Source organism: Equus caballus, chromosome 17 (assembly GCF_041296265.1).
Source record: "Equus caballus isolate H_3958 breed thoroughbred chromosome 17, TB-T2T, whole genome shotgun sequence".
NCBI classification, from domain to species: Eukaryota; Metazoa; Chordata; class Mammalia; order Perissodactyla; family Equidae; genus Equus; species Equus caballus.
The window spans coordinates 39841401-39869220 of record NC_091700.1 but is presented as its reverse complement, the minus strand read 5'-3'; the positions used below and the strand labels follow the sequence as shown (position 1 = coordinate 39869220).

At 42.3% G+C, this 27820-nt stretch overlaps 1 pseudogene; it reads left to right on the top strand.

The window, feature by feature from the left end:
- Window positions 1-6145: 6145 nt before the first annotated feature.
- Window positions 6146-6352, top strand: LOC100629447 (protein transport protein Sec61 subunit gamma pseudogene; annotated as a pseudogene).
- Window positions 6353-27820: the final 21468 nt, after the last annotated feature.

Genomic DNA, 27820 nt, shown 5'->3' with positions numbered 1-27820 from the left:
TTGCTTCCACCTCTGCAACCTCTCTGTTCCCCACCATGTTACATCAGTCCTCTTCCCCATCACCTTTGAGGCAATCAGCGTCAACAACCTTTATAATCGTCTACCAAGATAGACACATATAAGATTTGTGTTGTCGTTGTTTATAAGCATCTTATTCACACTTTCTGCATCTTGATTTTCCCACACAATAGCATTTCATAGAAACCCCTCCAAGTAAACTGGTACAGCTCTAGTTCATTCTTTTTCATGGCAGCAGTCTCTGATGATGTGTAGCTCATCTTGATTTTTTAAACTTTCTCCCACTGATGGGCATTTCGGTGTGTCCAGGTGTGGCTGTTTGGCGCTACCACAGTGCTGCAGTAGCATCTCGGGACATATATCCTTTCCTACTGGTGGATTTCTAGGTATGGGATAATTTCTTGAGAATAAATTGCTGAGTAGAAGAGTATATGTATTTTTAACATATTTAATAGACATTACCAAATTGCACTGCTAAAAGGCCATAGTATTCACATTTTTCCTCATATTCCCCTTATTATGGACTGAATTGTCTCCCCTCGCCAAATCCACATGTTGAAGCCCTAACTCCCACTGTGACTGTAGGTAGAGATAGACCTTTAAAGAGGTAGTTAAAGCCAGATGAGGTCATAAGAGTGGGGCCTGAATCCAATATGACTGGTGACCTTATTACAAGAAGAGAAAGAGATACCAGGGATGTTTGCACACAGAGAAAAAGCCATATGAGGACACAGCAAGAAGAAAGCCATCTGCAAGCCAAGGAGGGAAGCCTCAAGAGAAACCAAATGTGCCAACACCTTGATCCTGGTCTTCCAGCCTCCAGAACTGTGAGAAAATTAATTTCTATTGTTTGAGCCTCTTGGTCTATGATATTTTATTACGCCAGCCCTAGCAAGCCAATATACCCCTTTATCATACCATGTCCTTCAATAAGAATTAATTATCTCTTATAAGTCCTGTGCCTTCCTTGTTAAATTTATTTTTAAGTATTTTGTAGGTTTTATCACTATGTGACCATTCTTCTTGGGTAAATTTAAAGGATCTATATTTTCCTAGGAGATCATTCTTTTTGTCCAGATTTCCAAAAACCAGTTTTTTGCCATTGAGTTGCCCATGACATACTTATAACTATTTGAAACCTTCCTCTATTGCTGATTATGTTCCCTTTATTTCTCCTAATCTTGTCCACTTCGGCTCTCTCTGTTCTTTTTATCCTAATCAGTATCATAATGGTTTCATCTATTTTATTGGACTTTTCAAAGAACTAGCTTTTAAAATAAACTATGGGGCTGGCCTGGTGGTGCAGTGGTTAAGTTCACACATTCCACTTTGGCGGCCCAGGGTTCACCAGTTCGGATCCTGGGTGCGGACATGGCACCACTTGGCAAGCCATGCTGTGGTAGGTGTCCCACATATAAAGTAGAGGAAGATGGGCATGGATGTTAGCTCAGGGCCAGTCTTCCTCAGCAAAAAAGAGGAGGATTCACAGCAATTAGCTCAGGGCTAATCTTCCTCAAAAAATAAATAAATAAATTTTAAAAATAAATAAAATCAACTATGTTTTCTATTAGATTTTCTTTGGTATTTCATAAGTTTTGGTCTTAATCATGATTAATTCTCTACAAAGAGCTACTTAACATTTTGTGGGAGGTTCTAATAAATGCAATAAGAAAACTAAACAAAGTAACAAATGCAAAATGGAAATGATAGAAAACTATTTCCTCTTCTTCTGATGATGTGCTTATATACTTGGAAACCCAAGAGAATCTAGTTTTAAAAACTATTAAAATTAAGATGAGATTTAGTAATATGGCTGGTTAAAAGATAAATATGTAAAATTGAATCTTTTTCTTTGTTCTACCAGTCATCAGCTAGAGATATATGTGGGAAAACTACTCAGTTTTTTTCTTTCTAGCTTATTTCAATTTATCTTGTTCTTTTTATAACTTTTCAAGACCCCATTGCCTCCTCTCCTCATCCACCTTTCTTTCCTGCCCCCCTGGTCCTGCCCTGGAATCCTCTCCATTGTATTTAAACACACTTGTTCCTTCCTTGACCTCGCATCCTCTCCCCACCAGCCCTTTGCTTTATTTCTCTCTTCCCTACAGCCAAAGAAAGCTAAAATACATCTTGGAAAACATGCTCCTTTCTAATTTCAATTTTTTTTTTAAGATTTTATTTTTTTCCTTTTTCTCCCCAAAGCTCCTTGGTACATAGTTGTATATTCTTCGTTGTGGGTCCTTCTAGTTGTGGTATGTGGGACGCTGCCTCATCGTGGTTTGATGAGCAGTGCCATGTCCACGCCCAGGATTTGAACTGACGAAACACTGGGCCGCCTGCAGGGGAGTGCGTGAACTTAACCACTCAGCCACGGGGCCAGCCCCTCTAATTTCAATTTTACTAAATCACAAAAAATACTAGTGTAGTTAGTATTTTTTAAAAGTTAGATAGGACAATGTCAAGATGGCAGCATAGGTGGACTCTGCACTCACCTCCTCCCATGGACACAAATTAACAACTACTCTTGGAACAATTACCCTTGAGAGAGAACTGAAAACTGGATAAAAGAACCCCTGCAACAAGAGACAGTGCTGACTGAGGTGGAAGAGGCAGAAATTCCTTTCTGGAGAGAAAAAAGCCACCTTTGAGCCACGGCACTTCACAGCCAGCCAGGAGCAATCTTAAGGTACGAAGCCTTCCCTGGAGGAGTGGGGGATCTGAGTCGGGGAGCATTACCACTATAAGCAGCTTTTGGACTCAGCAAAACCGAGAAAAGTGTCATAATATCTGGCTTTTCTGGCTATTAATGACAATGAGGAATATCCCACAAAAGCTATTGGACATAAGGGCGAAAAAAGTCTGTTTTTAAAGGGCACATGCACAAATTCACCCATTTCAGAAAGCAACCTAAAATCACCAGAAAGAAAAGTGCACAGTCTTTTGGTGAAGAGAGACTCACTTGATAGGATCTGGGTGCATCTCAGCGAGAGGTGAGACCTGCCCAGGGACTGAGACATTGGCAGCAGCCATTACTGTGACCTAGTACAGTTGTGCTGACACACACACTGGCAGATGCCATTGGAGTTCTTCTCCTGGCCTGTTAGCCCAGGGTCTGCCCCACCCACTAGAGCACCAACTTAATCCAGCTCAGCCAGGGCAGACAGCCAGCCCTAGGGACTGGCCCTACCCAACAGCAAGCCCTTAGGCAACTTGTGGGCCTTCTTGGTGGGGTGCCTGGAACCTCTCGAGCTGGGTGAGTCAGTCTGCCTCTGAGGAGAAGGGCGTGTGTGAGGAGTGGTGGAATGTGTGCGGTGTTGGTGGAGTGTGTGGGACCTCTGTAGTGGGGTGACTGGGTCTACTTCAGTGGGTTGGGGCATGCACACAGGGCAGGAGTGTGTTGATGGGGTATGTGGCCCTGGGGAAGTGGGGCTTGTCAGTTGCAAAATACTTGTGCTTTTCAAACACCCACATAGGGGATTGGTCCCACCTTCCAAAGCCTGAAACAATTGGGTGCTCCCATGCCTGAGGCCAGCCCAACTCAGCTACAATCCTGAGAGAGCTGACAATAGCCTTTCAGGCCAGAGACCTACAGCAATTATAAACTCCTGAGCCTAGCAACCAGCCACGCTGTGGGAGGAGGGGAGTAAAAGAGTAGAGCTTTTAGTAAGAGGTCAAACTAAAGAGACCATCAACTTAATATAGATTGCTATAAACATAGGTTATTATATATGAACTTCATGGTAATCACACCAGAAACATATAATAAATACACAAAAAATTAAGAGAAAGGAACACAAACATAATACTAAGGAAAGCTATCAAACCACAAGGGAAAAGATCAAGAGAAGAAGAAAGGAACAGAGAAGAACTACTAAAACACCCAGAGAAAAGGTAACAAAATGGCAATAAGTACATACTTAGCAACAGCTACTTTAAATGTCAATGGACTAAATGCTCCAATCAAAAGACATAGGATGGCCGATTGTATAAAAAAAAAAGACCCATATATATACGCTGCATACAAGAGACACACTTCAGACCTAAAGACATCCACAAACTGAAAGCGAAGGGATGGAAAAAGATACTTCATGCAAATGGCGATGAAAAGAAAGCTGAGGTAGCAATACTTACATCAGACAGAATAGACTTTAAAACAAAAACTGTAACAAGAGACAAAGAGGGGCAATACATAATGATAAAGGGAACAATCCAACAAGAAGATATAACACTTGTAAATATCTATGCACCCAATGTAGGAGCACCTAAATATATCAAGCAATTATTAACAGACATAAAAGGAGAAATAGTAACACAATAAAGTAAGGGACTTTAACACTCCACTTACACCAATGGGTAGATCATCCAAACAGATCAATAAGGAAACATTGGCACTAAATGACACATTAGACCAGATGGATTTGGTAGATATATACAGAACATTCCATCCAAAATCCACAGAAGACACATTCTTTTCAAATGCACAGGGAACATTCTCCAGGATAGATCACATATTAGGCCACAAAACAGATCTCAATAAATTTAAGACAACTGAAATAATACCAGGCATCTTTTCTGTCCACGACAGTATGAAACTAGAAATCAACTACAGGAAGAAAATCAGAAAAGCCACAAATAGTGGAGATTAAACAAAATGCTACTGATCAATGACTGGGTTAATGAAGAAATCATGGGAGAAATCAAAAAGTACCTGGAGACAAATGAAAATGAAAATATGACATGCCAAAATTTATGGGATACAGCAAAAGCAGTTCTAAGAGGGAAGTTTATAGCAATACAGACCCAAGTCAACAAAAAAGAAAAATCTCAAACAATCTAACAGTGCACCTAAAGGAAGTGGAAAAATAAGAACAAACAAAGCTCAAAATCAGTAGAAAGAAAGAAATAATAAAAATTAGAGCACCAATAAATGAAATAGAGACTAAAAAAATAATAGAAAAAGATCAATGAAACTAAGAGCTGGTTCTTGGAAAAGATAAACAAAATTGACAAGCCTTTAGCTAGACTCACCAAGAAAAAAAGAGAGAAGGCTCAAATAAATAAAATCAGAAATGAAAGAGGAGAAATTACAACAGACACCTCAGAAATACAAAAAATTATGAGAATACAACAAAAAGCTATACACCAACAAACTGGATAACCTAGAAGAAATGGATAAATTCTCAGAATTATACAACCTTTCAAAACTGAATCAAGAAGAAATAGACAATGTGAATAGACCAATCATCAGTAAGGGGATCAAAACAGTAATCAAAAACCTCGCAAAAAATAAAAGTCCAGACAGCTTCCCTGGTGAATTCTACCAAACATTCAAAGAAGACTTAATACCTACCCTTCTCCAACTCTTCCAAAAAATTGAAGAGGAGAGAAGCTTCCTAACTTATTCTACAAAGGCAACATTACCCTGATACCAACATCAGACAAGGACAACACACACAAAAATTACAGGCCGGTATCACTGATGAACATCAATGCAAAAATCCTCAACAAAATACTAACAAATCAAATGAAACAATTCATTAAAAAGATCATCCACCATGATCAAGTGGGATTTATTACAGGGATGCAGTGATGGTGCAACATCTGCAAATCAATCAACGTGATACACCATATTAACAAAATGAAGAATAAAAATCACATGGTCATCTCAATAGATGCAGAGAAAACATTTGACAAGATACAGCATGCATTTATGATAAAAACCCTGAATAAAATAGGTATAGAAGGAAAGTACCTCAACATAATAAAGGCCATATATGACAAACCCACAGCTGATAGCATTCTGAATGGAGAAAAACTGAAAGCTATCCCTCTAAGAACAGGAAACAGAAAAGGATGCCCACTTTCATGACTTATTTAACATAGTGCTGGACGTCCTAGCCAGAGCAATCAGGAAAGGAAAAGAAATAAAAGGGATCCAAACTGGAAAGGAAGAAGTGAAACTGTCACTATTTGCAGACAACATGATTTTATACATGGAAAACCCTAAAGAATCCACCAAAAGATTTTTAGAAATAATAAATGAATATGGTAAAGTTGCAGGATACAAAATCAACGTACAAAAATCAGTTGTGGTCGCTGTCATCTGCCGTGGTGGTGAGCAGGCATCATGGATCAGGTAATGCAGTTCGTTGAGCCACGTCGGCAGTTTGTGAAGGACTCAATTTGGCTGGTTAAAAGATGCACCAAACCTGACAGAGAAGAATTCCAGAAGATTGCCATGGCAACAGCAATAGGATTTGCTACAATGAGATTCATTGGATTTTTGGGAAATTGATCCATATTCCTATTAATAACATCATTGTTGGTGGCTGAATATCTTTTTAGAAGAGTGTTTTTCATCTTGGGGATTGGTGAATAAGTGAGGATTTGAGAAGCTCATGGAGTAAAAATTTGCTTATATATATATTTTGTGGTTTTCTTTCATTTTTTTCTTTCAAGATGTTTTCTATTTCTAAATTAAAATAATTTAAAAATAAACAAACTTCTCTTTTTTCCATCACAGATATTTATCAAAGTTTAATGATAGGAAATAATGAATTCTTTTCTCTCTTTTCTTTTCTTCCTTCCTTCCATCATTCATTCCATCCTTCATATTTTGGTTTATAGGAGAAATTAAAGAGCATGGTGAAATATCGCACTTTCTAAGTACCTTTATCAGTTAAACACTTTCGTATCACGGAAGAAAAAGCAGAGCAAGTAAAGGATGGTAAAGACAGTGAAAGATCGAGTTTGAGGGGAGGACAGGAGGTTTGTCCTTAAGCTCTCAAACTGTAAACAGGTAGTCAGAGCTCCTATAGTAGTTTAGGCGCTACTGGAAATAGCTTCCTGAGAACTACGGTTAAAACTTCAAGGTGCGAGGTCTTCTTGAGATGAACTAATTAGTCTCACTGTCGTGAACGTTGGAGGTTCTGAATTTTGTAAAGAATTAACTGATAATTGAATGTGAGATGAAAAGGGGCCTTATCTTCCCCCTTTTAACAAAGTAGTAATAGAAAAGTGAGACAATTTGTTCTCCTTAAAAAAACTATTTTATTAATCTGTTCATGGAGAGTTTAGTTATTGAACTTTACTTCCTAAGTTCTAATATTTTTCTGAAAATTACTTAGCACGCATTTGGTGAATGCCCTCTGATTCTTAGTGACTAAGGTAGGCAGGTATCTAAACAGTATGGTTGGCCATGTTCCTTGGTTTGGGGATCCATGGTTCAGAGAGGAAAGTCTCTTTTCACAGTGATGGGAACATTTTCTGCATATTTTTGAAAACCTTATAGCCTTTCAGTCTTGAATGACTTGGTGTCTTTGAGAAAATAAAAATATAGCTTTGGCCATCTCTAATCTTAAGCAGACCATATAGCCAAATTTTACAGATATTTAGTGCCTTATAGGCTGAAATTTATGTGTGTGCGTGTACGTGTATATGTATATTTGTATATATGTATACACAAACATGTATGTATACACAAGAACACACGTGCATATGTATGAGCATATAAAGTACTTGTAGAAATTATTCTAAAATGTAGACTTGCTTTCCTTCTGGCAAAGAGTATATTTTCTTGTACGATAAAATGATTCTGAACATTAATATTTTCTTGGTGGAAGATAATTATGAATCTCTATTTATAGCGTATATTTGGGCTGCTCATTTTTTATTTTGCTGACTTACTGGTACTTGACACACAGGCAGGTAAAGTGGTCTTTAAATATTTTGCATTCATACATGTAAAATGACGGCTTACCAACAAGTGTGGTGATAGAGCAGAATAACCTTCACACTCAACAACTGAGTTCTCAAATAGGAAAAAATAGATTTTTCTTATTAACCATACTCCCTATCTAAGAGCTAGTGTATTTGTGTTGTAAAACAGTACTTGTTAAACTTCAGCAAGTATAAGAATCATGTGAGGGAGTTTCTTTAAAACATGGGTCCTTGAGTCCCACCCCCAGAGATTCTGATTCAGTAGGTCTGGGTGGACCTGAGAATTTCCATGTCTGTCTCCCTGCTGATGGCTGCTGGTATATGGACCACACTTGAAGCAGCAAGGTTTTAAAGTTATTATTAATTTTCTGTTGTCTAAATATCTATAGCAAAACATACTAATGCTCTTTTTGTAGCAGCTCTGTAATTTCCATGAACCCCTATACATTCTTATAAGCAAGGGTGTGACCACCTGGTCCACAAGACTAAAATCTACTCTGGTAACAAAAAAATCAACAGGAAGACACCTCAAGGAGGGAGACAGTAATGATACAGACAGGATGGCAGAGTCTTGATGGGAAAAAGTAGGAAACAAAGCCTGGTTCCTATTCTAGTTGCCTTGTTACTGCTGGAGAGCAATGCTTTACTCCAAAACCTGCTCATCTTGGGGCTTTTGTCTGCCATTTGTTCGGAAAGTTCTGCTTGGAGGGAAGGCTATTTCATTTAACCTGAGTGCAGGAGGCACCGTGGTGTTTTGTGTTTGAAGTGAGCACCTTATGTCAGAAAGCTCCTGCTTAAAATGAGCTGAGTTCTGCCTCTTAAGTTACACACTGGTCGTAACTTTGTGCTCTAGAAGTCTCTTCGGGTGGGTTTCCAGATTCCTTGGATTCAGTTGCTCATTTTCCAGGGCTTATTCTACCTCTGAGCTCTCTCACTCCATAACCGCTCTTACAGTTGTGCACGTGCAGATCTCCCTCACGACTTTTGAGCTCCCAATAAATCTTGCTTTTTTTTAATCAACCTTGCTTATAGCACTATTTTGTAGGCTTTTGAGAAGACACCTAGAAAAGGCTCCTGGAATGGCTTGATTCTATGATTTAGTAAAGCTCATTAAAATAGAACATCAGACAATTCACTAACTACAATTTAATAAAAATATATTTGCATTCTCCTCCACCAAACACCTGTTGAATTTCTAAATGAATAGTATCACAAATGTTGACTGACTAGTAGAGATTGGAGCATATGCTTATAGGACTAATGATGCTTATATATAATTATAGATAAGGTTTTATCATTTTAAAATTATTCCTTCTCTGTTGATCCTCACAATAACTCCATGTGATAAATAATGTAGATATTGCAGTCTTCAAAATATACCCACAATTCTCATCCTTCCACTTTCATCACACTATCCCACTCGGGTGTTCCCTTTAGGTTGTACACTATATATACGAGTGCATAAACAATATATTGTCTGGTTTGCTTGTTTTTGAGCTTCATATAAATTGAACCATGCTGTTTGTATTTTTTTATGTCTTGCCTTTTTCACTGAAAACAATATTTTTGAGGTTTGTGTATGTTGACACATAGCTGTAGTCCATTCATTCTCTCTGCTGTATAATATTCCATTGTAAAATTATTCCACAATGTATTTGCTCATTTTGCTATTGATGGACATTTGGGTTGTTTCTAGTTTTTTGTTTGTTTGTTTCTTTTTTTTTTTTTTTTTTTTTGGCTGTTGTGAATAACACTGCTAAGAACGTGCTTATACAAGTCCTCCAGTGTACCTGAACAAGTGTTTCTGTTAGTCTCATACTTAAGGGTAAAATTACAGGCTCAAATTATGTCCGTGCTCAACCTTGGTAGTGCCTGTCATTTTCTGAAGAGATTGTGCTGATTCCTACCCCCACCAGACGGACAAGAGACTTTCCTGCTCCGCCTCCTCCGGTATTATGTTGTGCATATCTTCTTCTGTCTGTGGCAGGCATTTTCATTTTTTTATGGTATCTTTGGGTATCCTCAATGATAGGAAAGAATTCTTAATGGTAACATCTCTGAATATATTGACAATTTCATTTAAAAAAAATCAGTTGCGTTTATATACACTAACAACGAAGTAGCAAAAAGAGAAATTAACAATTCAATCCCATTTACAATTGTAACAAAAAGAACAAAATAGCTAGGAAAAAACTTAAGCAAAGAGGTGAAAGATCTGTACACAGAAAACTAGAAAACATTGTTGAAAGTAATTAAAGATGACACAAAGAAATGGAAAGATATTCCGTGCTCTTGGATTGGAAGAATTAACATAGTTAAAATGTCCATACTTCCTAAAGCAATCTATGAATTCAATGCAACCCCTATCAAGTTCCAATGACATTTTTCACAGAAATAGGACAAAGAATCCTAAAATTTATATGGAACAACAAAAGACCCTGAATAGCCAAAGGAATCCTGAGAAAAAAGAACAAAGCTGGAGGTATCACACTCCCTGACTTCAAAATATACTACAAAGCCATAGTAACCAAAACAGCATGGTACTGGCGCAAAACAGAGACACAGACCAATGGAACAGATGGAGAGCCCAGAAATAAACCCACACATCTCTGGAAAGTTAATTTTCTGACAAGGGAGCCAAGAGTATGCAATGGAGAAAGGAAAGTCTCTTCAATATATGGTGCTGGGAAAACTGGACAGCTGCATGCAAGAGAATGAAAGTGACCATTATCTTACACCATACACAAAAATTAACTCAAAACGGATTAAAGATTTGAATGTAAGACCTGAAACCATGAAACTTCTAGAAGAAAACATAGGCAGTATGCTCTTTGACGTCAGTCTTACCAGTATATTTTCAAGTACCATGTCTGACTGGGCAAGGGAAACAGTAGAAAAAATAAACAAATAGGATTACATCAAACTAAAAAGCTTCTGCACAGCAAGGGAACCATCAACTAAATGAAAAGACAATCTAACAATTGGGAGAAGATATCTGCAAACCATATATCTGATAAGGGGTTAATATCCAAAATATACAAATAACTCATACAGCTCAACAACAAAAGGACAAACAACCCAATTAAAATATGGGTAAAAGATCTGAACAGACATTTCTCCAAAGAAGATATACAGATGGCCAACAGGCATAAGAAAAGATGCTCAACATCTCTAATAACCAGAGAAATGGGAATCAAAACTACAATGAGATATCACCTCATGCCCATCAGAATGGCTATAATAAACAAGACAGGAAACAACAAATGTTGGAAAGGGAACTCTCATACACTGCTGGTGGGATTGCAAACTGGTGCAGTCACTGTGGAAAACAGTATGGAGATTCCTTAACAAATTAAGAATAGAACTACCATACAATCCAGCTATTCCACTGCTGGGTATTTATCCAAAGAACGTGAAAACATGAATGTGTAAAGACATATGCACGCCTATGTTCCTTTCAGTATTATTCACAGTAGCCAAGACTTGGAAGCAACCTAGGTGCCCATCAAGGGACTAATGGACAAAGAGGATGTGGTATATATACACAATGGAATACTACTCAGCCATAAAAAATGATGAAATCTTGTCATTTGTGACAACATGGATGGATCTTGAGGGTATTAGGCTAAGTGAAATAAGTCAGAGGGAGAAAGTCAAATACTGTATCATCTCACTCGTAAGCAGAAGATAAAAACAACAACAAACAAACACATAGAGACAGAGATTGGATTGGTCATTACCAGAGGGGAAGGGGGGAGGGAGAAGGGCAAAAGAGATAATGGATTATGATTTGTCTTTGGGTGGTGAACATGATGTAATCTACACAGAAATAAAAATAAAATGATGTACATCCAAAATTTGTGTAATGTTATAAACCAATGTTACTGCAGTAAATAAAGAAAGAAAAGAAAAGAAAAGAAACAAAAAAATTTAAATGATATGATACTTAAATTAATTTCTTTGAAATTAAACAGAATAAAATTAAAAAGAAATTATAGTCTAAAAAAAATAAAACTTAAACCTATTGTTCAATATGGAGACATGGTCCACAAATATTTATTGAGCATCTATTATGTGCTACCAACTGTGATTGCTGCATGGCCTCCCCTAGTAAATCTCATGGATGAGTACGGTGGTTTTCTGTGTTCTGTGGAGCTCTGAGGTCTCACAGAGGGCCCAGGGGACATGGAGGGGGTAGGAAAATGGGAGACCCAAACTTCAGACTTCTGCTTTAACCTCAGCAGCTCTGCTTTGATCTTTGTAGACCAGAGCACTATTTAAATAGCATCCCATGTATTTTTCCTTTCCTTAATTCCTGTTTATCACATACTCTTTCCAACATAAAACTGAACCATGAGTCTGAGTATTGGGCTCCAGGAAAGAGGAAACCCAAAAGATTATGGTATGATCAAAAGGTCAAAGTTCTTATTTTCCATTCTCATAGGCTCCTGAAATGCAAAGCAGAGGAGGCGTACTGAAGGCCAAAGTGCTTTTGATTTGGAAGCATTTTGAAAGAAACAAATATGTATAGATGTTGAAAGGTAGTAGAATATGCCACCCCAAAATATGCCTCTATGGCACAAGGATTATTCTGGCATTTCAGAAACTGTTTGAAGTTCATAGAAATGTGTCAATGCCCTCGTTATCCAATTATTATCTTAAGTTGTTTTATGCTACAAAAATAATGGAATTTTCTTATCAAATGAACTTTTATCAGATCTTTAACTGTGGCCATTTTTTTAAAAAACCTTTTTGTCATTTATAGACAGTTATTGTTTTACTTTGATGCTTTTGTAAAAGTTCTTCGTCTTCATAGAGATTCATGGAAGGGACCCTGACAAGTACTCTAGAATACAGAGTGCTGATAACTTTAAGATCATAGCACTGAACTAAAACAAAGACAGACCTTGAACCTCATTGGAAGGGACCATACTAGGTCATTCTCACAACCCAGAGGATAGTCGAACTTTGGGGTCTTGAACCTTGGGTCCACATCTCCCAATTAAAAAGGACTCCTTCTGACTCTTCCAACTGCACACCGACTGGGGATCTAAAATTAAAATTGACAAGGGAGGCTCCTCCCCAGAGGCAGACGACATCTTGAGGTGGACAGCTCTCGCAAGATCACTGATCAAGGTTTTCATCTCCAATATGAAATCTTTATTCCTTTTGCCTTTTCACTACTTGCTTCTTCTCCATTTTAATGCATGGGAAACAATGCTCCTTAACTCTGGCAGCCGTTGCTGAATCTACCATTAAGGCCATAGCTATGCAATAGAAGTCCCTAGACTTTCTTGCTAAGGTGGTTTTAATAATAGAATTGCTTTGATTACTTACTGGATGAACAAGGAGGAGTCTGTGTCATAGCAAACACCTCCGGCTGTGCCTGGATCAATGTCTCTGGTATTGTAGCAAATACAAGAAATTAACGAACAAGCCACTGGCTAGAACAAGTTGATGCCCCTTCAGGTACACTCTTTGATTTATTTGATATCAACTGGTTTGGTTCGTAGAGGCCCTTGCTAAGGAGCATATAGATATTCCTCAACTTACAATGGGGTTATATCCTGATAAACCCATCATAAGTTGAAAATATGCTAAGTCAAAAATACATTTAATACACCTAACCTAATGACATCAAAGCTTAGCCTAGTGAAGGGGAGCAGAATTTGTCAACCCAAAATACGTCTCTTTGTCATAAGGATTATTTTATGCCGGTTATTTTTAAGAAACATTAGACATAGGATAAGCTCTGAAAACCAAGCAGAAGTTACCCTTTTTTAAGAAACATTTACATTTATACAACACAGCTCCATTTGTAAGGGTGTCTCCCTTACTGTACCAGGAAGAGGTGGATGACCAGATCTCTAGAACCGCTCATCAATGGAGAAGGCAATGACTTAAATTTGCATAACAACCTTACTCTTGGTTACTGTGCTTTTCCTGGTAACTGCCCATAACTGACTCCCCATTCCCAACATCTTCTTTTGTCTTTAGCTGAAAATAGTCTTAAAGGTGGTGGTTTTGGCCATTATGATGAGTTACTCAATTTTCCCGGGTCTCTCCCATGTATACAAGAGGTATATATGTTATTAAACTTCTCTTAGTTTTTCTCTGTTAATCTGCCTCATCTCAACCCAACTCTTAGACCAGCTAGATGAATCTAGAAGGGTAAACGAGAATTTTTTCCTCCCCAAGACTAGCCTACCTTAAATGTGCTCAGTGCACTTACATTAGCCTATAGTTGGGCAAAATCATATAGCATAAAGCCTATTTTATAATAAGGTGTTAAATATCTCAGGTAATTTATTCAATACTGTACTGAAAGTATAAAACAGTGGTTATATGGGTACAAAATGGTTGTAGGTGTATAGGTTGTTTACCCTTGTGATCACATGGCTGACTGGGGGCTGAGGCTCGCTGCTGCCCAGCATCACAAGAGAGTATTGTACCAGGTATTGTTAGTCCAGGAAAAGATCAAAATTCAAAATGCAAAGTATAGTTTTTACTGAATGCGTATCGCTTCAGCACCATCTCAAAGTCAGAAAATCGTTGTTGAACCGTTGTAAGTTGGGGATTATCTGTACTTCAGTCTCTCAGTATTATCCTCCTGACGGTCCTCATTGTAGTCTCCTTGGTGCGCTATGTTCTCTCAAAGGTCTGAAATACACGTTTGAAGCCATCAGCAGTACATCAGATGGTCTCACTGCGCTTGGAGAAACAGAAAAACAATGAACAGCAAAAACAATTCTTCCAGGGACATGACAGCATAATCATGGTGCCTGAGAAAGGCACTAATAACAAATCTTTGGTCAATCACTCATGTATGAGAGGGTGACCAAAAAGGAGGAATTGTTTAATTAATTAAACAAGGAGCCCATTAGAATGAGGTGGTTCTAATACCTTAAAAGCCAACGTAAGCACGGCAAAACCCAAGCCTGTAAATGTCTCAAGGTTAAGAAGTAAAAACCTAAGGACAGCCAATCACAGACAGCCAACTAGGCTTTCCCAAAAAGGCAACCGCTTAAGCCACAGCCAATCAAATCATCTCCTTGCTTTGCTTCTGCCTTTTCTCTGTAAGAGTCTTTCTCCAGCTGTTGGTGGAGTGCTCCTAACAGTTCTGGATTGGAGCTGCCCAATTCGAACTAATTTTTGTTCAGATAAATTCTTTAAATTTTTAATATGCCTCAGTTTGTCTTTTAACAACGTTAATAAACTGTTTGTTTTTCTCTTGTAAATCTGTCTCTTATTACAGGAGGTCTCAGCCAAGAACTCAGAAGAGTAGAGGGAAAATTATTTTTCCTCTCCTACAATTCTTACTAGCCAAGAATCTAGAGAATTTGAAATCCAGATTTTACATCATGATGTTAGAGATGTACAGAGAGGAGATGTGGAAATAAACAGACCACAAACCCTTCCTGGGCCAGAGGGTGGAGCTGGGAGAGCGAGTGAGCAGGGAAGACAGCCTAGATTTGGGAGGCATTCTTCCTCACTGCCCCACCTAGGTCCTTGTCCTCCACCCTGGGAAAGGGGAAAGAATCTTAGAACAGAGAAAACTTGAGCTTTAAAGCCCCCAGGAGAAGCCCTGCATCTGGCAAGCTGCCAGAGTGAGGGTAGCAATAATGAATGAGGGGTGCAGATGGAGGGGTCTCCCAGAGCCCTCTGCGTGGTGTGCACCGAGTGCCTGGGAGACCTCAGCAGGAGTGGCTGTGGCTGCGAGCAGAAACAGCCCTCCAAAGTTGAGTGCACACAGACTCCTTCTGTGAACATCATCGCAAGTCTCTTGGGGTGGAGATGAGGGTCCAAGGAAGGTGTCACCATGGCCACATCACTGTCAGAAGAGCTGTAGCAAGGGAAGTGGCTGAGTCACCGACCAGACGTGAATATAAGTAATGGGCCTGTGTTTGAGGTCTACATGGAATGTGCAGGCATCCATGACCAGCGATCATTCAGCCAGCTTAAATCAAAGGAAAAGCCCCCATTATGAGGTTCTTTCATTTTCCTTTTCTTCAATCTTCCTGGGAATTTCTGTCAAGGAAGGGAAATTACCAAAGGAAAAATCTTGATATTTGTTTAGAGCTCATAGTTTGCAAACCACTTCAGATTGATTATTTCATTTGATTCTTTCCTACAAAGTCTTGTCTTGTGCATAGGGATCACTTGCCCCAGCTGCCAGACTCATATTTGCCAAAGGGCACACAGATAGTAAAATTTAGCAATGTTGTATGATAAGTCTAATTTATACTCTTTCTGTTTCCCAACAGATTTGCTACAGAATTTAGGTTCTTTTACTGATCGCCCTGGAGCAGGAGTTTGGATTCCAAGAACGTGCCTCAGGATCCCCGAGGGCTTGGGGAGTGGGAGCACTGAGGCTTCTATGCCCACTGCAGTAGCGTGGCGTCGCTTCCCCTGCTGTGTGTATTATTTTCCTCCGTGAGATGACATCCGGAGGAAGAATTCTGCAGGGGTAGGTTGGGGAGGACAGCCAAGTACCGTTACAGGAGAACGAGGCAGGCTGTGTCTCATCCATTTTTGAACCCTCAGCTTCTAGTCCTTAGCAGATGCTCAATTCACATTTTTGTAAAGAATATCTGGTGGGGTCAGTGTGAGCTGGATCACTATCATTGAGGAGTGCGGCAGGCAACAGTCAATGGAATGGAACTGAGAGTCAGACAAAAGCTTTGTAAGTTCAATAATTTTTTTAAAAAAAATTTGTAAACTTGGATTAACCAAAACTCTGAAGATCAGGTGGATTAGTAGAGTAATACACAGTCACTTTTAGGGATTTTGCTTTCTCCCAGGGGCAATATGGTCTTTTTTTTAAAGACCAATAATGTTTTATTTTCATGTCAAGTGAAAGAGGTGGAGGAAATTTGGGTCAGGGAGGGGAGTTGAAAGACTGTCCTTACCTCATCTGATTTCCTTACCTCATCTGAGTCCCTGCAGCGGCTCCTGGCTGCGGGGAAACTGAGGAAGAGCAGGGTTAGTCTGAGACTCTCAGAAGACTGGGATCTTTTATTCCCGTAAATCATCTATAGATATGTTGGTTTGTGTTCCCTGAAGTCTGGAAGCATCCACTCCCAAGGACACTTCATTCTTCATCACCACCATCATCTCAACTCGGCCAGGGACATTGGCTGTGATCCCATAGTACCCCAGACTTGTGTGGCAGAGAAATAGCTGGCACAGGTGAGCAGGTCACCTGCCAACTTACTTTCAGATCCATCCCTCCCTTCCCCTGTTCTGCTCAGATTGCCAGGGGCTGGCCCCTACACACTATAGTTCCCAAGTTCTTGTGCCCACTTGCTTTCCATTGGGTTGGGTCAATGGAGGCATGGTGGAAGACGTGGAGAAAGTGGTTACTCCAGGCCATCCTGCCTACCCCCACCTCCAGCCTTGTCTTGGGCAGTGGCTATATCTCTGGCAGTGACCATTTTTTCCTCCTGGGACCCAGATATGCCACGAAGCCCCTGCCCTGCTTCTGCCCCCACACCACCCCCACCCCCACCATGGCCTTTCCCCCACAGTTGCAGTTCCTGCCTGGCAGCCAAAACCATGGGGTCCTTCAGGCAGCACCTTATGCAGCCCCTACTCCATAGTTCCAGCTTCCGGTTTCTGGAGTCTGAGGACTCAGTCTCTCCTCCCTTTGTTCCTCCAGCCCTAGGAGTGGCAGTGGCTTCCTGCAATTGTTAATCTCTGGATTCCCTCACCATGCCCTGGTTTCAGCTCTTGCAACACCCTTGTAACTAGCCTGCTGTATTAAATTCCTTCTACAAAACTCCCTGCCCTGGTATCTGCTATCTTGACTGCACCCCAGCTGAAACACAAGGGTTAGCCCAGTAGGTGTCCTCAGCTAGTTTGTTCACATCTCTTTCTCTTCTCTGACGAACAGTGCAAGTCCTCTCTTCCCTCTCCTTGACTTGTAGGCACACTCATCTAACACCCACTGGCTTCCGCAGTGGTGAAGGAGCTCCCGGAGGGGACTTCGCACCAGGCTTCCTTTCTCCAAGGGTTCACGGATCAGAAGGCCACCGAGGATGACTTTCTTGAAGGGAGATTAGCTTAATTTGCTTTCTTTGCATTTCTTAAATATTTGCTTAGGGGATCAGGAGAGAGTTTAAACTGTAGCTATTGTTTTGGCCATGTAAAAAGAATTTGCCTGTGTTATTACATCAAAAGCTCTGTCTCTCTCAGTAAGAAAGAAGTGAAGAAAAAAAGGATCCTAAATCAGAAAGTTTTGGCCTTCCGGGAAAAAACCAGGAGGAGGCCAAAGGTTCAGCCACGGGGTTGTTTCTGTGCTGCAGACACCTTCCGGCCCCCATCTCAGACTCACCCACCACTTTGGTCTGCAACTAGTCAGAAAAACAACAAGAAAATGAATGTGTGCTTTACTGGAGGTCTCCAAAGGCAATTTTTACTTTAGAAAAGTTGTGCAAAAATCTCTTTCTCTGGGTTTTTCCATATGAACCTCTGCTTGGCCACTCCACCCCACGAATATGAACATTCAAATGATCACAACCAGCCAAGGGCTCGATCAGCAGAGAGTGTGGTACTGCTTAGAGGAGGCGATGGGTTCTGTGCTTTGGAAAAATGTTTCTTATATAATTAATATTATTTTTTACTGGATATGTGCCCAGAATTAAGGTCAGTCCTGAGAGTTAAGTTTTTAAAAATGTAAAAATTGTCCCAAAGAAGTTTGCCGTCTTGTAAAGAAAACATGTTAACTCCTCAATGCAGAACTTTATACAACTTAAAGAAGAAGAAGAAGAAAATGGCACAGACAGCAGTGCTGGAAGCAGAGTGAAGAAAGAAGGGGTCATCATGCTGGACAAAGCCTGAAGGACGGGCCAGCAACATTTTCTTATTTTCAAATAGAGATTGAATGGATGGAGACATGCCAACCCCTGCAATGGGGAATTGCACGGGGAACAAGCATGTATTAATCACAACTTCAGCGGTTAGAACTGGCAGAAACAAGCCAAATCATGAGGCTGAGAGTGGAATTTATTGGTTCAGATAACTGAAAGGACAGCGACAGAAGTGGCCTCAGGCACAACTAGATTCAAGAACTAAAGCAAAGGCATTAGCATTCTATAACTGTCAGCGTATTCTCTTCCTATGTTGGTCTCCTTCTATAGACACTCTTTCTCCACTTGTCAAAGGACAGGGACATCAGCACAGGTGACATCAACTTTACGTCATCCCAGTTAAGGATGAGCTAAGATGAAAGAGAGGACCAACGGGTGAAAATTCAGTAGAAGAACTCTAATTGGCTGGCTTTGGGTGACATATTCATCTCTTGAGCCAATCACTCTGACTGGAGATGAGGTGATGGTGACTGGCGGGGTCTGAGTCACTTTGCATCCATGCTTTCCGCCAGGGAGCCGAGTTCTGTAATTCATAGGCCTGCCCCAATTCCACTTAGCTGGAGGGTGGGAATCAGATGCCTGGCAGTGTCCACTCGAAAGGCCTGAAAGGACTGAGAAATTGACAAAAGGGCAAATGCAAAGGTGTGGATGGAAACTACAGTCACTTTGAGGAAAAAGAACCAGGGTTGGCCTGGCTGAGACGCCTGTGGTGTTGGGTGCAGTTTGTGGGGAGGGGCAGAGAACCCATAACCAGCGTGGGCTCTGATAGCATTGCCGCCTTCACCTGCTGTCTTGGGGTGGAAAACTGCATGTGGATATAGTTTTCTGACTCCTTCAGCCGATGGGAGTGGTCACCCTGCAGATGGGGATCACGCTTCAGTGGTAACCACAGGGAAATCGAGCCTCAAGACAAAGGATACAGATCAGATTCTCTATGCTTTGTGGGGATAATGGGTGAAAGTGGGTGGAGTGGAGTGTTAGCCATGGGATCCAGGTGGAGATATTGACATACAGACTTGAGGAACAGGGCTGAGGCTAGACCTGCTAAGGAGGCACAGATTCGGCATTTCTTCATCTCCAACCTCTTCTCTTCTCACCCATCCTGGCTAGACACGGACACCACTGTCCACTTTCCCCACTCTCTGCCCTTGGATGGGGGAACAGCGAAAACCACTGAGCGAGCAGCCAATAGTAGTATTTATGATTACCAGTATGGAGTATTTCCTATGTGTTGAGTGTTTAACATACAGTATTTGAATGTACCCCTGTGATGTTAAATATCCTCTCCACTTTTCAAATTAAAATACATACATACAGGATCCCTGAGAGTCCGGACTCTCTTGCCACAAGTCTCTCTCAACAGTTGCCTGATCTTCCTTTTAGCACAAATACCTCATCTCTTTTCTGTGAATGGTGCCTGGTTTAAAGCAGCTCTTTTCCTCACGGAGAACAAGGATATGCTAAATTCTATGAGCTTTCAGCAAACGCTGGGGCCCCGCCCCCAGCACTGGCATAGGAAAGCCCAACAGTCCACATCCCAGGAGGAGTCAGCCTGTGGGAAATCGAACCCTCAGCACAGAAGAAACCTTCAGACTGACTTTCTTCTTGCTCCAGCTCCTTCCAGCAGTGTCACTGGGGACAGTTTGGTGAACAAAAAACGTTTTTAAAGCATGTAACAAGCCATACAGCTCTAGAGGGGGGGATGTGTGTGTGTTGTATGACAGACAGGACACAAATATAAGATTTTTATTATAATTATTGATATGTTTTATCACTTCAGAAGCTGTTTTAAGTTTAGAGGAATGTGTTCAGCAGCAGCATTTCCAGGAGGGAGAGCCCTCTCACACCCTAAAAATGCTTTTGGCTAAAATGCTTGGGGACAAGTCCACGGTCAGCACCATCACTGCTTTTGGGGAAGGTTGTTCTCTTGGAAGTTGTGGGTGCACATTCCCTACCACCTCACCCAACCTGATGCCCTGAGAGCGCCATGCCACGTTATCCAGCAGGGCCTGGTGAGACTGTCAGAGAGCCCCATGTCGACCATTGCACCCACCTTCTTACTGTGTGGTGTCTCCAGAGCCCTCCTGGGTTCTTCCAACTGTGAAGTGATCCCTGTCAGAAGCTCAGCCTGCCTCCCACGTCTGCCTGCCTGGCCACCACAAGAACAGTAGTTCTCAACTAGGAGTGTGCCTCAGAACCATCCATGGAACTTGCACAAACACTCCAGATATACCGAATCTGAATCAGTGGAATGGGGCCCAAATAAGTACGTATTTTTTAAGCCCTTCAGGTGATTTTGATGAGGGCCTTGATAAGAGTTAGTCTGCCATGAGTTAGCCTGCCACAGTTTCATGGATGCTGGAGAAGACATGAGACTCCTGGGTCAGAGACAAAGGATTTCATTACTCACGGTACAGCAAGGAGCATACGCTTCATGTTTGTGCTTGGTTCCTGTTCTTCCTCAAGTACCACAGGGTGATATAGAGTGGCCCAGGTAGCTACTGGGCACATAGTGGGGTTGAGTCAGTTTATCTGCGTAATGCATCACTAGCCACCAAAAGAGAAATCTTGAACACACTTTGATTGCCTTTGTTTTCCTCATTCCTCACCCCCAATGCTCACTCCATCCAAAGTCCCTTCACCAAGCCCTATGACAGTGGTTCTCTTACGTCTCTAGAATCTACCTGCTCCCCAAGGCTCACTGCCTGTTCCAGTTTAGGCTTTATCAACTTCCATCTACACATAGCCTCCTCTATGCTCTCCCTGTCTCCTGCCCATCTTGGCTACCATCCACCCTGCAGAAGGCCCCATGGGGCCCATTCACATCCCACCTTTGCTCAGAAAATGTGCGTTACTTCATTGGGCCTACTCCATCTTGCCCAAACATACCAGGCCTTTCTCACTCTGTCCTCCTGTTTCAAAATCCAAGAGAGGAGAATTTTAAGGAGAAGCTGTTCACCTGGGTCAAATACCATAGAAAGGTCATATGATAAAAGGACTGAAATGAATCACTTGGGACCTGGTCACAGGGAGGTCACTGTAAACCTTTGGAGAAGCTGTTTCAATGATGTGGTGAAGTCAGAAGCCAACATGCATTGAATGAAAGAATAATACAAACATATGTGGATTCTTGGTTTTATGAAACATTAAAATGAAGAGAGGCAAATGAGAAAAGCACTGATGTTGAAGACAGATTCCAAATTGCCTTGTTACATTTGGGATTCATGGAGGGTGGGGCATCATACCACATTTCACCCTTCCCGGGGCCTGGCATATGAAAAAGACAGCAAATGTAGTTGCTGTTGTTAATGAAAGCAAGAGGTCATCCACCCACATGCCTTCTGAACCAGAATTTTAAACATTTCATCCCCTGAATAACTAAAGAGAATTGCTGAAAGAAATGTTTCAAATCTGAAAATTGGAGAAAAGTTATCATTTTCTTAAATATTTTAGAGTATAGGTTTTCTAATGAGTGTATTGTCTTAGGTCAGATTCTCTAGCAGCTGATCCTGAGATGGGGATTCTGATTCAAGTGATTTATTACAGGTGGGCTTTCATGAGAAGGGGCGGGAGAGAAGCAAGATAGGGAGGGAAGAAAGCTAAGCAAGCATATGGTCTCAGCCTCATCCCACGGAGGAGCTCTGATGAATGAATTGCTCTGCAGAGTGGGTCCCCGTGGGGGTTTTAACATATGTTCTCAGATTCTTTGACCCTCCTCCCTTCAAAAGGTGGAGCTTAGTTTCTCCCCAGTTGTGGGCAGGACTAAGAACCTGCCTCTAATGACTAGAATGAGGCATGTGTGGTGCTGTGTGACTTCTGAGGTGAAATCGTAAAAAGCTTGGCCATGATGCCTTGTTCTCCTGGGTTGCTCACTCTGGGGGAAGCCAGCTGCCAGGTCATGAGGATGCTCAGGCAGCCCTGGGTGAGGCCCCTGCTATAGGAACTGAGCCTCCTGCCAACTACCAGGACCATCTTGCTAGGCAGGTGAGAAGCTACCCTGGAACCAGGTCCTCAAGCCTTCAGATGACTGAAACCTCATGGAAGACCCGAGTCAGAACCATTCAGCTAAGCTGTCCCAGAATCTCTGACCCACAGACACTATGAGGTAATAAATGTTTATTGTTATTTTTAAGCCAGTAAATTTCAGAATAACTTATTTTGAGAAATAGAAAACCAATACAGCTCTGATGACAGTCATTGGCTGCAGGATGCCAGGGAGTGGGTAACCTCCCGAACGTGGTGGCTCCTGTTCTGCCGAGGGCAATTCTGCAAGAAGGGGGCAGCTGCTGTGAGCCAACACTCACAGAAGCTCGGAGATGAGTCTACCTGCCCAATAAACGGGACCTGGGCAGGGCACCAACAGCATCAACTATAAGTGTTGATTATCAGCTAAATATGATTTTGATAATTCTGTGTGTACACATACATGCACGATTTTGGAAATACTTTGCACTCCTTTTGTGAGTACCATCTCCTTGGTTTGGGTAATGAGGAAGCACACAACTAGAATTGCATTCATGAAGAGCGGCAGCAGAGAGCAGCAAGGTGATCGAGAGGCACTTTATTTCTGACTAACTAGGTCCCGAGAAGTGCTTGCAAATATATAAAGTACATACAGAGATGATCACTAATAACTAACTGTAGTGGTTTCCTTTCATTGCTATTCAAGTCTTGCTTCCCAGTGTGACACTTCATCACTCATTCCTAAGTGTGCTGTGGGAGATTAGGAGGAATGACACAGGGAGGAGGGGGTGAGGGAAGAGACTCTCTGTTGTGGCTGACGATGCTTCAGTTATCACTTCAGGTTCTGGTTGCTTTCTCTACTGGGCAGGTTAGGAAAGCCGCTGAGTAGAGGGCAAAATGGCCTTACCCTAGCACACTCTGTAACCCAGTCCCTAAGTGTAGAGACAGGAGACCCTGGGCATCTAACTGAGTCAGATGCTAAGTTAAAACACCCAAGAGTCTCAGTTTGGTAGTGGGCGGGGGCAGAGGAAGAGGCAATTTCCAGGCTCTACTAGTGGTAACTGAAAAAGACAGAGCCTTTTGTGTGTGTGTGTGTGGCAAAGTGTGGCAAAGGCTGCTCCAGAATGCCCAAACTTTGGCTTCAACAAGCCTATGGTAACATAATGAGCCAGTGGCAGCGGCAGGAAGGAGAAACCAAGCAGGAGCTTTTCCCCTGGCAGAATCATATCTGGTTGGGCAGCCAAAGCTTCTCCACCCACCTGCCTGCTCTGATGTGCATATTTGGTGACATTTGGGTTTCTCAAACAGTCTGTGTGCGTGTGTGTATTTAGAAAGAAGGACCTGGTCACCAGAGGATCAGCTGCCAAAAAAACTCATGACAAAAACATGTTCACACTGGACAAAGTGAACACTCAAGCCCAGGACAGAGTGTCTTGGCCCTTGGCTGCTGGAAGCTCAGTGGTGCTCTGCAGAGCTGCTTCCCATTCACCACCACGACCATCATCATCTTCATCATCATCATCATCATGGACTCAAACACTACTTGTTGGCTGGCTTGCAATGATAATGACAACAATGATGATGACCGTGTCGATGAGGTTGAGCCCATTGACCAGTTTTAATGCTGCCTACTTAGAGTTAAGGAATACACGATGGCAGGAACTATATTCAAGTAGCACAGATAATTGACTGAGGACTGCTTGTCGGCTAGCTTATATGCAATCCCTGTGACAACTATGAGGTCATTGTTGTCAATGATGAAGAACAAGAGGTAGATCTGGGAAAACACCACGTGACCTCCAGTAGCTAATGGACAGTAATGGATAGTGCTGATGGATAAGGTACCCTGGGCTTGAATAGGAATTACTGGTATGAGCTTGGGGAAAAGGAAGCTCTAGATCAAAAGAAACAAAACAAGCATGGCCCAATTTCAAGGTATTATGAAGAGTGCTGATGCAGAGGGGAAGAACCTTGGACTTTATTTGCTGGGTGAAGGGATGCCATCATAGCAGGGTTTCTTAAGCTCATCACTATTGACATTTTGGACCGGATAATTCCTTACTGGGGAGGGCTGTCCTGTGCACTGTAGGATGTTTAGCAGCATCTCTGGCCTTTATCCACTTGATGCCAGTAGCACCACCTCCAGCAGTTACAATAAAAAATGTCTCCAGACACTGCCAAATGTCCCCTGGGGGAGGTCAAAATCACCCCTGGTTGAGAACCCTAAGGGGAAAGGCAGATACTGCAAAGCAATTGGCAGAGAAGATCCCTAAGCAGCAGAAGGAAAGTCAGGCTGAAGGTGGCTTGTGCAGAAAGAAAGAGATTATCCTTCTCTAGAGAAGAGGCATCAACAGGAACAGGCTCCAGAAGCAAGACTTCAGGAGCAACAAGCATGGAGGTCCATAATTTCAGAGTGGTTTCAGCACCTGCTGGCCCCACATCTGGATGCAGCGGGGCCCTGCTCATCACATGGGCTGGACCTGCACTTGACCCTTCTCCCAGCCAGGAGATGCCTTTGCCTTCTTGGGATCCTTTCATTTGGACAGCATCTTCTTCAAGGCATCCTAAGCAAAGCCTGGATTCCTCTTTAGGACCTCTCCAAGCTTTTTTTCTGGCAGATGAGTTACCTCTGTTTACAAAGGAAGTACCTAGAGAGTAGAGGCAAGGGGCAAGTCCTAGTAGCAGAGTCAACCTCCAAGCCAGAGAAGAAATCTCGATGTGTAGCCACTGCCTCTGGATCCCTCTGGATCCCTGTAGGGATTGTAGAAGGCTCCGGGTTCTAGGGAACGCAGCATGTGACCATAAGCTATGTAGCTTTAAAAGATGGCACTCTGGTTTCCAAAGAAACAAGTATTACTGTGAGAGACTCTGTCGTCATCTTTGGTTGATGTCTGTGTGTGTCTGAGCGTGGTGGCCATGGTACCAGGCTGGAGAATGAGTCAGCAATGACTCAGCCTTCTTTTCCTTGAACCAGATCAATAGGGCAGCTTCACTTGATGGGGTTCTGAAGCAGACAGGTGGGTGTCTAGACTCTTAGCAGCAGAACCAATGACTCACTGGAATGAACCCCATCACTGCACCTTGGAGGTGATTTGGGGGCCTGGAGTTGAGAGCCAGTTTGACTTTTCACAGGCTGTGTGTTCTCAAGGGACTGAAATCTGCTCCCAGCAAATGGCAGGTCTGCCTGGGGACTCTGGTGCAGGAGCTGAATGGGGTGAGGGCGGGGCTGTATCTGGGGGTATCAGAGCAGTATCCCCTGGTGAAGTTTAACTCCTCAGAGCACTAAGGGGATTCTGAAGCATCTGGCTCACAGGGAGAAATACTCTCCTAATGAGTACAGCCAGACAGAAGAGTGGGTAATGGAGGAGAGAAGTGACTTGTTGACACACCCATGCGAAGCAGGGGAGGATTTATAGGGCTCAGCTAACCTCACCTATGGGCACAAGGCACCTCCTGGAGCCCCAAGCCAATTAAGACACCCCAGCGAATCCCTGAGACCCCATAGCCTCAGTTCCTCATATGAAAAACTAGGATAATGACACCTACTCCACAGGTAACTGTGAAAACAAATCAAAGAACATATGAGAAAGTGCTTCACGGCCCTACAGTGGGATGTGAATGTTGGCTATTATTGGCCCAATTCCACCTGCTTTACAAATGGCACTTTTATAATAAAACATCTATCCTTCTATGGGAGAAGTTATAGGGTTACTTTAACTCCTGATGAAAAAATAATACGAGCGAGTTTGACCCTAAGGCATTCAAACAGTTTGCAAACAGGCCCGGACTCCCTGCCAGAGTAACCACGCACTCTCCTGAGATGACAGGCCTTGAGGAAGTTTGAGGGACACTGGCTCAGAGCCATGCCAACCCTCCTGTAAAAGTACAAAAGGTCCCTGTGGACTCCTGGGCAAATGCCCAACTGACCTTTGATGCTGAGAACAACTATGGGAGGAAAGTTACATCCTGTACACACACCAGCCAAGGCAAATGAGCTAGAACTCTACTTCTTTCTGGCCTTCCTGTTGGATCTCATCAAGTCAGAAAGGACTTGGCCTTTGGCCTAGAAGCGTACCTTTTGTGATAGATTGTTTGCAAAGATGGCTACAACAACCATCCCATCCCACATGGTAAGTGTTCCCCTCCTCTCATCAAGAGTGTGAATCTGGGGTGGCTCAATGACTTCCTTTGACCAAGTGGAAGTGATATCACACATCTTCCAAGCTTAGGTCTTAAGGGGCCTTGTGGCTTCTGCTCCTGCTCCCTTGAACTGCCCCCACCACCCTTTAAGGAAGCCCACTCTAGGGCCCTTCATGAGCGACCATGTGGAGAGAGGCCCTGAGACCTGTGTTAACTACGTCTTTCGTTTTCTGTATTCTGAAGCTTTGACATCTGGGGCTTGCTGACCCTGAGGGACTGCCCCTCCCAGGGCTAGCCAGTCCCCAGAGATAGTCAGCAACTTCCAATGAGTGTGCCTTTCACACAAAACAAACCAATCCAGGGCCCACACCCCACTCACCTCCTTTATTGGGCTCTCAAACTCTGGGCCACTAGCCACCTGTCCTAATCACCCCAGACAACTAGGGACAGTCCCTATACCCCAGAGCCTGCTGAAATTATTCAAACTTGCCACGGTTTATTCAATCCTAAACCCGTGTACCCTGCCTCACCCATTCCTTCCCATGGAAACCACGATAAAGACTCTTGCCCATGTTTTCCCTGCACTCCTTCCACCTCCTGACTGACCTGGTGCTTCCCCATATGGCACTGCATGGCATGCCTCCTACTTTTGGGATCTGTGAGTGTAACAAACTATCTTTTCAATGTCAGTCATCTCTTGATCTGTTGGCCTCACCATACCTCCATGACAATAAAACCTGTATTTTTAAAGCAATACTGCATGGAGAGAAAGGCCCAGATGACCCAGCATCCCAGCTGCATCCATTCCCAGGCTGAAGCCCCCAGCTGAACACATGAACACAAGTGAGCCTGGGCAAGACCCTCAGAGGAACCTCCCAGCCAACAGAATCATGAAGAATAACAAATTGTTGTTTAAATCATCAAGTTTTGAATCATCTGTTAAGTAACAATAGCTAACTGAAGCACCACCACCTTCTCACTTTGGTGTCTCAGTGTTTGTGGTCTGAAATCATTGATTTGGATGCTTGACTGGGATTACTCCCCATGGCAAAGCCTGGCAAGTAGTTTTACAGATAAAATTCACATTTTCTTTTTGACCTCTGCTTTGTTGA